The sequence below is a fragment of the Lycium barbarum genome, chromosome 10 (assembly GCF_019175385.1).
Source record: "Lycium barbarum isolate Lr01 chromosome 10, ASM1917538v2, whole genome shotgun sequence".
NCBI classification, from domain to species: domain Eukaryota; kingdom Viridiplantae; phylum Streptophyta; class Magnoliopsida; order Solanales; family Solanaceae; genus Lycium; species Lycium barbarum.
In genome coordinates, this window is record NC_083346.1 from 33,497,704 (window position 1) to 33,509,252 (window position 11,549).

The 11,549-nt window shown below is 36.0% G+C and overlaps 1 long non-coding RNA gene across 1 annotated transcript; it reads left to right on the top strand.

Moving 5' to 3' along the window:
- Positions 1-5,081: 5,081 nt before the first annotated feature.
- LOC132614238 (uncharacterized) lies at positions 5,082-5,789 on the top strand. Its single transcript, XR_009572218.1, has 2 exons — positions 5,082-5,450; positions 5,533-5,789. It is a non-coding gene; the product is annotated as an uncharacterized LOC132614238 (long non-coding RNA).
- Positions 5,790-11,549: the final 5,760 nt, after the last annotated feature.

Sequence of the window (11,549 nt, forward strand, 5' to 3'; positions counted from 1 at the left end):
GAGAGCTGTAGCAGACAAAAGATCTCCATATTTCAAAAAGGTCATCGTCAAAGTTGCAAGGTCAGAAACAAAAGCTAGTCTCTGTAAGAATGAGCTTAAGCCTGAGCATCAACTAGTCTTCGAGTTTGTCAGCAAAGTGCTTTTGCCAAGGATGGAGGGACGAACTATTGTCACTATTGCAGACCTGGTTCTAATGAAAGCTCTCACATCTTTTGAACCAATCAACTTGCCTGCTATCATGATGGAGAGAATGAGTAAGGTGGCGCGAATTGTGTAAGGAGGACCTGGTCTCCCGTATGGATATTTCTTAACGAAAGTCCTTGCGCACCTTAATGTAAGAATTGGTAGAGCCTTCTTGGAAACTAAGGACTATATGTTCTCTCTGGCCATTCTGAAGGAGTGTGAGTTTGTCCCACAGGGACCAAGTGCTGGAAGTCCATCTTATTTCAATTCTAATTAAAGCCTAAGAAGCGGCAAATGCAGAAATCAAACAACTCAAGGAGGAAAATGCCCTTCTAAGAGCCCAATTGGCTGAACGACCGAAAGAACCTGGTTCCGATCGAGAAGCAAAAGAAGAAATTGAGAAGCTACAGACAGATAGGGGTCAGTTGAGAACTCAAGTTAACGCACTCAGAGATGAGATGATGAAGGATCGCCAAGCCCATAGAAATTGACCTATACTTGCTCAGCCCCTTCAAGTCTCTCTACTGTCCAGAAAAATCTTCCTAGCCCCCATCCCTTTTGCATAAATTGAAGTCACCTTTTCCTGAATTTTGACAGATTTGCAGTTTAACTATCATTTGTGTATACTGAATTGATTACTATCTGCACTTGTGTTGATATTTCTAGTGGCATATTGCTGTGTTATTGTGCATTATTGCTAGCTTGCTTTCCTCTACATTACTCATGATTTGTTGCCCCTGTGACTCTGAGTTAATATATCTGAACTTCTTGTTGGCTATGCTTTAATATTTTGATGATTCCAAAAGGGGGAAGATATAATTGTGAGGTAAAAGTGAAGAGTTGAACATGCGGTGATTAAGGGGGAAGATATGCTGAGCAAGGGGGAAGAACTGGAAGATTGTTATGTGATGATATTGTGACAATTTTTGTCTTCCAGTTGAAATTGGTATTATATTGCTAACACGTTGCAGGTGCCTTGACAATGATGGTCTGCTTCGTAGGGATAACAAGTGGGAAGCTGGTTCTCAAGGGGAACATTGTCTATGAGTTTTCATCATAAAAAAAGGGGAAATTGATAGTTCCAAGTGCATTCGTGTTTTGATGATTGTCAAACTGTTTCAGAACCAGATAGATACTTGGTCTGTAATCTGCTCTCTGTGTACCTTGCACTGTCGACAGAGACAACTGTAAAGCCGAGCCACTTGCTGCACATAAGTACAGCTGTGGGTTGGCCCATGCTTTAGGTCAAAATTGAACAGTGGTCTCTTTTCACCCCACATGCTCCCACTATATATACAACATGATGGAGATATATTTCGTAGACTTGAAAACCTAATCTAAATCGTGCAAAGCTACCGACACAAACTCTCAAGATCTCTCAAGAACAAAGTCACTTACAAGTTGAAGAACCTGATCCAGACACAAGTTTTAGTCTAAGTTCTTTATAATGTTGTGAGTTTTTGTTCGTTTGTGCTTCAATTTTACCTACTCTTCTCTTGAAAGGAAGCTATTTGTATGTAGATCAAAAGTCTCAAAGTCAGCTTGCTGGAAGTGTGTTTCCGCAAGCCTTTGAGTGGTACACTAGGCTAGAGTTAGTCTAGGTGTATTAGTGGTCCTTGGATAGAGTTAGTCAAGTGGAGGTGCTTGTGATCGGAGTATTGCAAGTGTAGAGGGACTACGGGGGTTAGTTCCTAGGTTGCATAAGCGTTATTGTAAGGGTGAGGGATTATGAGAGTTAGTTCTTAGCTTACGATAGAGTTGTAACCTGAAGTTGCTGTGTAGTGGAGTTGAAATCCTACTAGGGTAGGTCGTGATTTTTAATCATTTGCGCAAGGAGTTTTCCACGGTAACATTATGTGTCCTTTATATACTACATTGCATAAGGAAACTGGTCCACAACCAGGTCCCTCATACATTATTTGGTGGACGCATAGCCTGCATCACCTTGTGTAGCCAAACTCAGAACATTTTTGCCTGAAGTTTGGTCCGGCTTGACAAGGCCAACTTCATACATTTTACATGAATTTTGGGCAAACATGCAAGCGAAGTTGATTTCAGGCATATAATGCTGAACTGCAAACATTTTTTAACGAAGCTTAGCTTAAAAAAATTTGCCTTGTAACAACAACTTGTTCTATGAATTTTAATAATCTAACACATGATTCAACACTCGAACTACTCCAAATGAGCTAAAATTTAAAATATAAGATTAAAAATCATATAGAACAAACCCCAATCATCAATTTAATAAACAATGATAAATCTAACAAACTCAATTGCAACAATTGTGATTTGCGAATATTTTCATAAATCTAACAAAGTCAATTGCAACAATTGTGATTTGCGAATATTTTCAAGATTTTCCAATAACACCCTTTTAATTTAAACTCATTTTTCATATTCAAAATTCAAGCCCACTTCTTCAAAGCATTATATATTTATTGTTATAAATTTTAAAAACAATATTGAATAACAACTAAGAAGAAGAGAAGGAAGAGAAGGAGGAGAAGAAGAACAGAAGAGGCAATGTTCTCTGAAGTTACTACACTAATACTACTTAAACTTTTTGATAAAATTGGCTACATATTAAATGGGGACAATCAAATAGGATGCCCTTAAATTATACAATTTTCTCACTTAGATCGTAATAGTTTGAATCCATGAAACATTATGGGAATTTGAACTTATAAAGGTTTGGATTCCTTGATAATTCATGGTGTTAGGAACTCCAACATATGTTACTGTCGCTCCACTTGTCAAAACTTCAAACTCCAACACTGTTTGCTGGAGTTGTTCCGTGCTTTAGTAGAACATATTTTTATTCAAAAACGAAAAAATCGTGTCAAAAGAGTGGATAGATGTTACTCTCTCTATCCCAATTTATGTGGCAGACTTTCTTTTTTTAGTCTTTTCCAAAAAGAAGGCCGTCTCTCTATATTTAAAAACAATTCAATTTTATGAGATGATTTGCAGCCACACAAATATGGAAGACTTGTTTTGAACCACAAATTTAAATTTTTTTTCTTTCTTTCTTAAACTCTGTGCCTAGAGCCTGTTTGGATGGGCTTAAAAAAAGCAGCTTATAAGCTACTTTAGATAAGCTAAGCCAAACAGACCTAATTATTTTTTGGGCTTATTTTAAGCACAAAATGGCTTTAAGCTGGCCAGCCAAACACTCAAAAAGGCTGAAAACAGCTTATATAAGCCAATCCAAACGGGCTCCTAGTCAAACTATATCATATAAATTGTGACAGAAGAAATAATAACTTTTAAAATTGCTAGATAGTTAATACTCCCTTCGTCCCATAATAAGTGTCACCTTAGCCAAAAAGATTTATCCTATAATAAGTGTCACTTTATTAAACCAAGACATAAATTAACCAGTTTTTTCCAACTCTATCCTTAGACAAAAATTATCAAGTTTATGTATTCAAGACAAAAATCCACATAGTAACTTGATATTATTGCGTTCCCAATGTCAAAAGAACTTTCCATGCATGCTTTAATCAAGAGGTAAAAGTAATTTATTTTTATTATATAAGGGTAGTTTAGTATCACATTACATTATTGATTTCTTAAAACGGAAAAGGGTCAAATATACCCCTGTACTATCGGAAAAGGGTCAAATATACCCCTCGTTATACTTTGGGTCCAAATATACCTCTACCGTTATACTTTGGGCACAAATATACCCCTCAAATGTTAGAGTTGACCAAAGTGGACATGTGGCATTGACATTTCGATAAGGTAGACGCCACATGGCATGCCACCTCACCCCCTCACATCTTCACTACCACTATCACGACACCGCTTAAATTATCTTCACCATCTCCGCTGGCACTACCACCCATCTCTGCCGTACAATGACAACCGTCGCCGCCATCGTTAACCCATCCAATACTTATCTGGTTTATGAAATGAGTAGACAAGTTTTACCCACTGCTCCATCTCCCACGATGACACACTTTATGAATCGGGATCCATTCATTCTTGGTTCTTTAAGCCCAAAATTTCAAGTTTTCCTGCAAACCCCTTCAAATTCTCCTTGTTTTCTTCTTGAGATTTGTTTCTTTTTTCTCTCTCTCTCTTCTGCAACTACTCTTGTATCCTGGAGTCGTTAGGAGTTTGGTTATATATTTGTTAAAGTAGGAGCATCCCTATCTAATAAAGAGAACAAAATGGAAAGAAAAGAAGAAAGTTAGAGGGTGCTAAATGCCAATGCAAGAAAGTCGATTGGATGGGTTAACGGCGGAGATGGGTGGTAGTGCCGGCGAAGATGGTGAAGATAATTTAAGGGGCATCGTGGACAGTTGTAGTGAAGATGTGAAGGGGGTTGTGAGGTGGCATTACCACGTGGCGTCCACCTCACCCAAATGTCAATGCTACATGTCACTTTGGTCAACTTTAACAGCGGAGAGGTATATTTATGCCCAAAATATAACGGTAGGGTATATTTGGACCTAAAGTATAACGAGGGGTATATTTGACCCTTTTCAGTTCTTAAGATGCGTGTTTTTGGTTAACGTGAGGGAGCAGAGGCGAACCCAATGTAAGGGTGGGAATTCATGTGCACTCGTTAGCTTCGGAAAAAATTATGTATATATATGTGTATATACCTTGAGAAATTAGTATATATTTAATTGTGCACTCTAACAAAAAAAAGTGTCTTTGAGGCAAGTTGATTGCAACTCCTGCTTCTCTTACATGTCACCCCGGATCGAACCAGAATATCACTTTTAATTATTTTTTTGAGCCTATTTTTAGGAAAACAATAAGCATTAAATGAGCTCGCCCAGATTCAAACCTGCACTGTCAACACATATTGCACTGTCTTAGCCACTAAGCTATCTCTTTCATTTGTTTCACTGTGTTCAATTTTATTTATTAGACATATTTGTCCTATATATTTGTATTTTCGCTATTGCTACGCTATTAGTGACGGTCTAATACGGTATTACCTCAGTAGTCATTAAATTTTTTGTTAGCGTTTATGTTAAGATAATGATGTCCGCTTTTCTAAAATCCTGAGTCCGCTTAGCAGGTATTAAAAAGGTGGTTATTCGCCCATTTTTTCCGTCCATTGCGGGCCGACCCGAATCCGCCGCTTTTTCTATAACTCGAACAGAGGAGCAGGCAAATTGAGTGCCACTTTAGCTGCCAGAACCAACAGAATAGTGGAATACTGAGTAGTAGAAAGAGGAAAATGTGGAAAGACAGAGGACCAGGAGTGAAGATCCTTTGGCTTTAGGCCATTGGAACTGCCGGCAGTATACACTTCCTTCTTCTCCAGTTTTCTAAGCGTAATACACTTTTGCCCAAAATTCACTTTGTTCTCCTTCTTTATTGCAGTTTTAGTAACTAGTGTTGTGAGGACCAGAATGCGGGATATGGAGCAGTTCATGAATGCTCAGCAACAAACACCTCCACCTATTGACAATGATCAAGATCATCAATCATTGAATTCTGAGGATTTCATTCAGGAGGAGAAAGGGTGAAGAATGTTTTTATTGTATGCTAAGTGTTTGATGAATTGTCTGAATGATGATTTTAATTGTTACTTTACAGAATTCGGAATTATTTGACTCTTTTCAGCTGTTTCTTGGTTACCCTTTAGTCTTTTTCTCATTTTGCAAGATTTGTATCTTCACCATCTTTGTTTGAGGGTGTGTTTTGGTATGGAGGAAGACGTTTTCCAGAGATGTTTCAGATTTTCTTATGTTTGGTTGGTTAAAATATTTCGAAAAATATTTTCTCTAGGAAAGCTAATCTAAAAATGACTTTCCCTCGTGAAAGTAGAGAAAACAAGTTTCATAAATGGCATTTCAAGTTAATTATTTCCTTCCTACCCCATCTCACTGTCATAGTGTTTTGCTAGATTATATGTAAATGTTCTAATAATATGTTTTTTCTTTTATCACAAGTTCTGGAATTGGGAGATTAGAGCTACCATTCATATTTTTCGAATGTTTCTGAATATTCACTGTGAATTTTCCAAGAAACTACTTGTTTTCCAAGAAAAGGTTTTCTAGGAAAACATTTTCCTTCGTAACAAACACACCCTGAATGTTGTACAAAGTAGAACCAGCAAATTAGTCGATGGCCTTAGTTGAGAAGTTATGCTCGACTTCATTTTTAGCACTTCTTTCATGAGCAAGTGTAGTTTCCGAAGTTCTGCTTTCTCCTTGTATTTTGGTAGTGCTTTCTAAAGTTGATGGCTTTCATATTTTGTGAAAGAATCTCAATCATCCAATCCAAAATTTTAGGGCAATAGGTGGAGTTTCGGAATTCAAAAGGGAATATCAGTGCGGATTTACTGACAGTAAGACATAACAGAGGTTGGCTCTGAACCATATGGTGAGAACATCAATGTCCAGCACAATAACTTAAGGCAATAAGTTTGTGACTCTAGACCTTATGACAAAATATAGTTGCTTTAGAAAATGCATATGAAAAATTCATTGTTACTGGGAAGAACTTGTCACTGCATTCATCAATTAGGTAAACTCATGCATGTCCATCACCAGTGTTTTCAAAGGCAGTTTCGAGCCCCGAGGCGGGGCACTGGCAAATGCCCCGGGGCTCACGTGCGGGGCTTAGTTCCTGTGAGGCTTACGCCTCAAGCGCCCAATTGTACGCCCTAAACACGCCTAACGCCCAATGCTTGGGGCTCGCCTAACAGTTCTTACACAAATTATATGTTAAATTCCTTAGTTAGAATCGTTGACCCTTATAATTCTTTAACAAATGAATGATACTTAATAGTTTTTCATCTATAAAAATAAGAAGATTGGGTGTAACTCAAATAACAAGTCATAGTATTGCATACATTTGAGAACATCGAGGGTGAATATCACTTTACATTTCTTTTAAAAATACATAACCGAACTATACATTTTTAATTGTCATTGGTCTTTTATCCTATGTATCAAAATTATCATATTTTATTATTTCGCTATTTGAAAATGATTTTATTTATTCATGAAGGAATTACGTTTTAATTATAATACTGAGATAGGATGAATGGTATGATAGCAATATTGTTTTAAGAAACTGTGATTTTGTCATTGTTTGAAAGTTAAGATGTTATAGTTGATTTGCATTTCATAATAACTTTATTTCATTGTATTGTTTATACTTGTAAAATCATATTATGTATAATTACAAGTTGTAAGTGGCGTATAATGGATTGCTTTGATTAGTTTTTTTCTGAGGATCAAGCATTATATATATATATTTCTTTTATTTTTTTAATGTAATTTCACCTATTTAAAAGTATTTATTGTAATTATATTATTTTATGAAATACTAAAAATTAAATACCCATGGGGCTTACGCCTCGCTGAGGCATATGTAAAACGTCCCGCCTTACGCCCTCGCCTTTTAAAACACTGGTCCATCACATGTGCTTTAGGAAGGAAAGGACTTCATCAACCTCAGTAGCCAGACTCTTCTTCCCATGCTGAGGATTTATTGCCATTCATAGTTATCAAGACGTGGAAAAAGAGAGTTTTGTCACTAGTCTTTCATCTTAGCTCTTTGAAATTTTGCTCGAGTTATTTTTCAACTCGTGTATACACATTTGACATGCTCCATTGACAGTCTTCGGAGCTGCTTGAAATGAATTGTAATGTCGAGACCATGTAGTAGCCTAAAGCTGCCTATCTTTGTCTTACCATGGGTTATATGCTTTGTAAGAGTCGTGGCCTCATTCTACCATACATCATATTCTTGTCATATACATGTTGAGGCTTAATTGAGTGATATTTGATCTGCCATCAATGAGTCTTAGACTTGACTGTTGATAGAGTGGCCAGCTAGAAGGACCAGAGAACACAATAAAGCTGTAAAAATGCACTCTTCCTGATTGTTACCTTTGCTTTGAGGAGGAGAGGAGCTAAAGTTGATATTAATATGAAATGACATTACTCTGCATCTTAAAAAGATCAATGTCAACTTAGTATCATAGATTTGAAACAGTAGGTCGTATATAATTTGTTTCTACTGTCGACTTTTCTGGGCTTGTGTATACCTCCTTCATTTTACAGATATTGTGAAGGTAGCTAATCTGCTTAGCTAATGTGTTTCTAATACGACTTAATCATAAGTCAACATTTTAAAGCATAGTTATTCATGACTGTCTCTTTTGTTTGGCATGAGATTTGGTGAATGGCAAGAAATAAAGAGCAGATTGTATACAAATAGAAATAGTACAAAAAAAAATTGGCCAACTTTATTTTTTGCAACACTTAGTGTTTTTTTTCATACTTTGACCAACGATTAGTCGTGTGTCAAGATTCCGAAACGTCAATACTTTATATAGAACCCGATATTTTTTTCTGCGTACTATAATGTAGACTCAATATATCAACGATTCGTAAACGTTTGGATCGTAATTTTAGGGGTTGAAAAGGTACCTGAAGTAAGTTTTGTTTGGAAACTTTAGGTTTAAATGTTTTATGTTTTAAGGTTTTGATTTAAGCGTGTTATTTTTTAATCAAGACATAACTTTATTTTGATTATAAATCCAATTCTAAAAAATATGGGGTGAAAAACTAGTTGTAAAGTGGTCAAAATTTAGATGGTCATAACTTTGCGCTGGGATGTTCGTTTTACGCGATTTTTTTTTTGATCTTGCGTATTTTTTCGAGATCTACGCGGACAAATGGTCGCAAGGCGGTTTGACCAAGTTAATTAAAAAAAAACATTTGTTATCCTATTCAATTTCAATTTTCCACCAAATTGGCTTGAAGTTTTTAGTTTTCTTTACTTATAATATGATGATGCGCAATAGATTTCAACGTAAAAATCCCGGGGCAATGTAGCTGTGAATGCCAATTTCACCTTTGTGGTTTTCATTTTTCAAAATAAAGCTGACTAATTTTCTCGACATATAAAGTTGATTGAAATAACCTTATAAAAATAGAACACTTAAATCTAAAGTTTTCAAGCAAACCTTACTTCGGGCACCTTTTCAACACCTAAAATGACGATCCGAACGTTTACGTATCCTTGATGTATTGAGCTTACATTATTGTACGCAGAAAAAAATATCAGGTTCTATATAAAATATTGACGTTTCAGAGTCTTGACACACGACTAATCGTTGGTCAAAGTATGGAAAAAAACACTAAGTGTTGCAAAAAATAAAGTTGGTCAATTTTTTTTTTGTACTATTTCTATAACGCAGTAAAATACTGCGTTATAGATTTTTTTTTATTGCGTTCTATAATGCAGTATTTTACTGCGTTAAAGGACTTAACCGCGCCGTTACGGTTAAGTCCTTTAGCACAGTAAATTACTGCGCTAAAGATACTTATGTCAGCTTTTTTTTTTGTTGGAGTATTTTGGTTCAAAAGGTCTTTTTGGTTCCGGACTCGGGAAGAGACAATGAACTTGAAATGTCACTTATGAAACTTGTTTTTCCTATTTTCATTAAGTAAGTCTTCTTCCTCATTTTTAAGGAACATATTTTCCAACATTTTGTCCAACCAAACATGGGAAAATTGAAAAATATTTACCCAACACACAAAAGTAATTAGTCACTTAAGAAGTTGGCTTTTAGCTGAGATTTATTCTAAAACACTGAAATTAATAGCAAAGATTTTCTTCAATTTATCCAAGAGACGCGTGACTAATTGCTTTTCTGAAGAACCTTAAGAAGTTGGCTTTTAGCTGAGATTTCTGCTTGCCGTGGAAGGATTTAAGCGTTATTTGTAAGTTGACCAAACTCAAGATCCTCAAACTAGAAGATAATGCCTTCAAAGGTGAGAGTGCGAATTAGTTGAATAAGGATTTCGGAACTTGAAGTTCTTGATAGCGGGGTTCCTATATCTCAAGTACTGGAGAGACAGTAGTGATCACTTTTCATGCCTTGAATGACTATTCGTCATAGGTTGTTGGTGCTTGGATTCGATCCCTCAAGATTTTTCAGAAATTACCACACTCGAGCTAATAGAGACTATTCGTCATAGGTTGTCAGTGCTTGGATTCGATCCCTCAAGATTTTTCAGAAATTACCACACTTGAACTAATAGATATACGCGGCTGTGCAGAATCTGTTGGGAATTCCGCCAAGCAGATTCAACAGGTCATTGACACAACTATGCAAGTTCTTTAGAGGTCCGTATCAGTTAGTTCTGTAAGAACTGTAACTTATATTCGTGTGTATAATTTATGAGATAAGTAATAAAATGTGACCATGCTGTACTAATATATGTCAATACAATACCATTCGCTGATATAGAAATGCAACTGATACAACTAATATCGGCAACACCAGCAAGGAAAGTTACTGCTTATTGAACTTGGTCCTTGTCTCCAACAACATTGAGATGTCAATTTCACTCATAGTAAGTTACGCGACCCGCATCAGTAAATCACTAAATCATAGTAAGTTTAACTAATTTGGTGTAAATGCTGGACACAAGTAAGTATTTACCAATTATGATTAGTCGGACTAGTGGATACCGACCACCGATTGTTTAATAACAAAATTGATGTATTTCCTTATTTTTCTTGCATTGTTTATGAATTGTGATCTTTGATGCAGACATCCCAATTCAAGATGAAAATGTTATACATGGTCTGGTTACACAGAGATATGTTAACTTTTCTGTTCTAGTGCTAGTTAGTCGTCTTGTGTATCTTTTTTTCGGTTGGTGCCGTTCTTGGTTGGTTAGTCGTCTTGTGTATATTGCTCAATGGTAAAGGTAATTATATCAAATATGAAATTCTTTAGTGTGTACGAAAAATATTAAACATTCAAGGCACAGAAATGACATTTCAAAAATTGTAATACTCGAAATTTTCAGAAGTTTCAAATTAAGGGATTTGTAGGGTAACAACTAACCTTCATTTTATTAGTCCGATGTAGACTTCCGATGCAGATAAGTTTTTACCAATAAAAGAGTGTATACTTCTTTTGTTTGGTTAAGTCGTAAAGAAATAATTCTGAAGACTGTGTGGTTTCTCAGCCCCTCCAAAACTGGACAAAAGAAGAAGACGGAATATATGAACAACCCCTTAAACTTGTCAGTAAATTTTATTTAGATATTCGAACTACGTCATGGTTTGATTGAGCACCTGAACACATGATAAAGTAATTCTACTAGATATTTTCGGCTCAAATTGTGAAAAAATTTATGCATGTGTTCTCAAGTACTCATTACGTATATAAGGAAACCACTTAAAATATGTGATTGAAGATACAAAATGAAAGCACAACCTCTTAATTACCTTCAAGCTATGCCATATATAAGCAATTGATCAAGTAGAGAATTCACACACTGCGATCCCACAACATAACATTGAAATAAACCACCACGGTGCCAATTCAGGTGTAAGTCACATACGATAACACATTCATG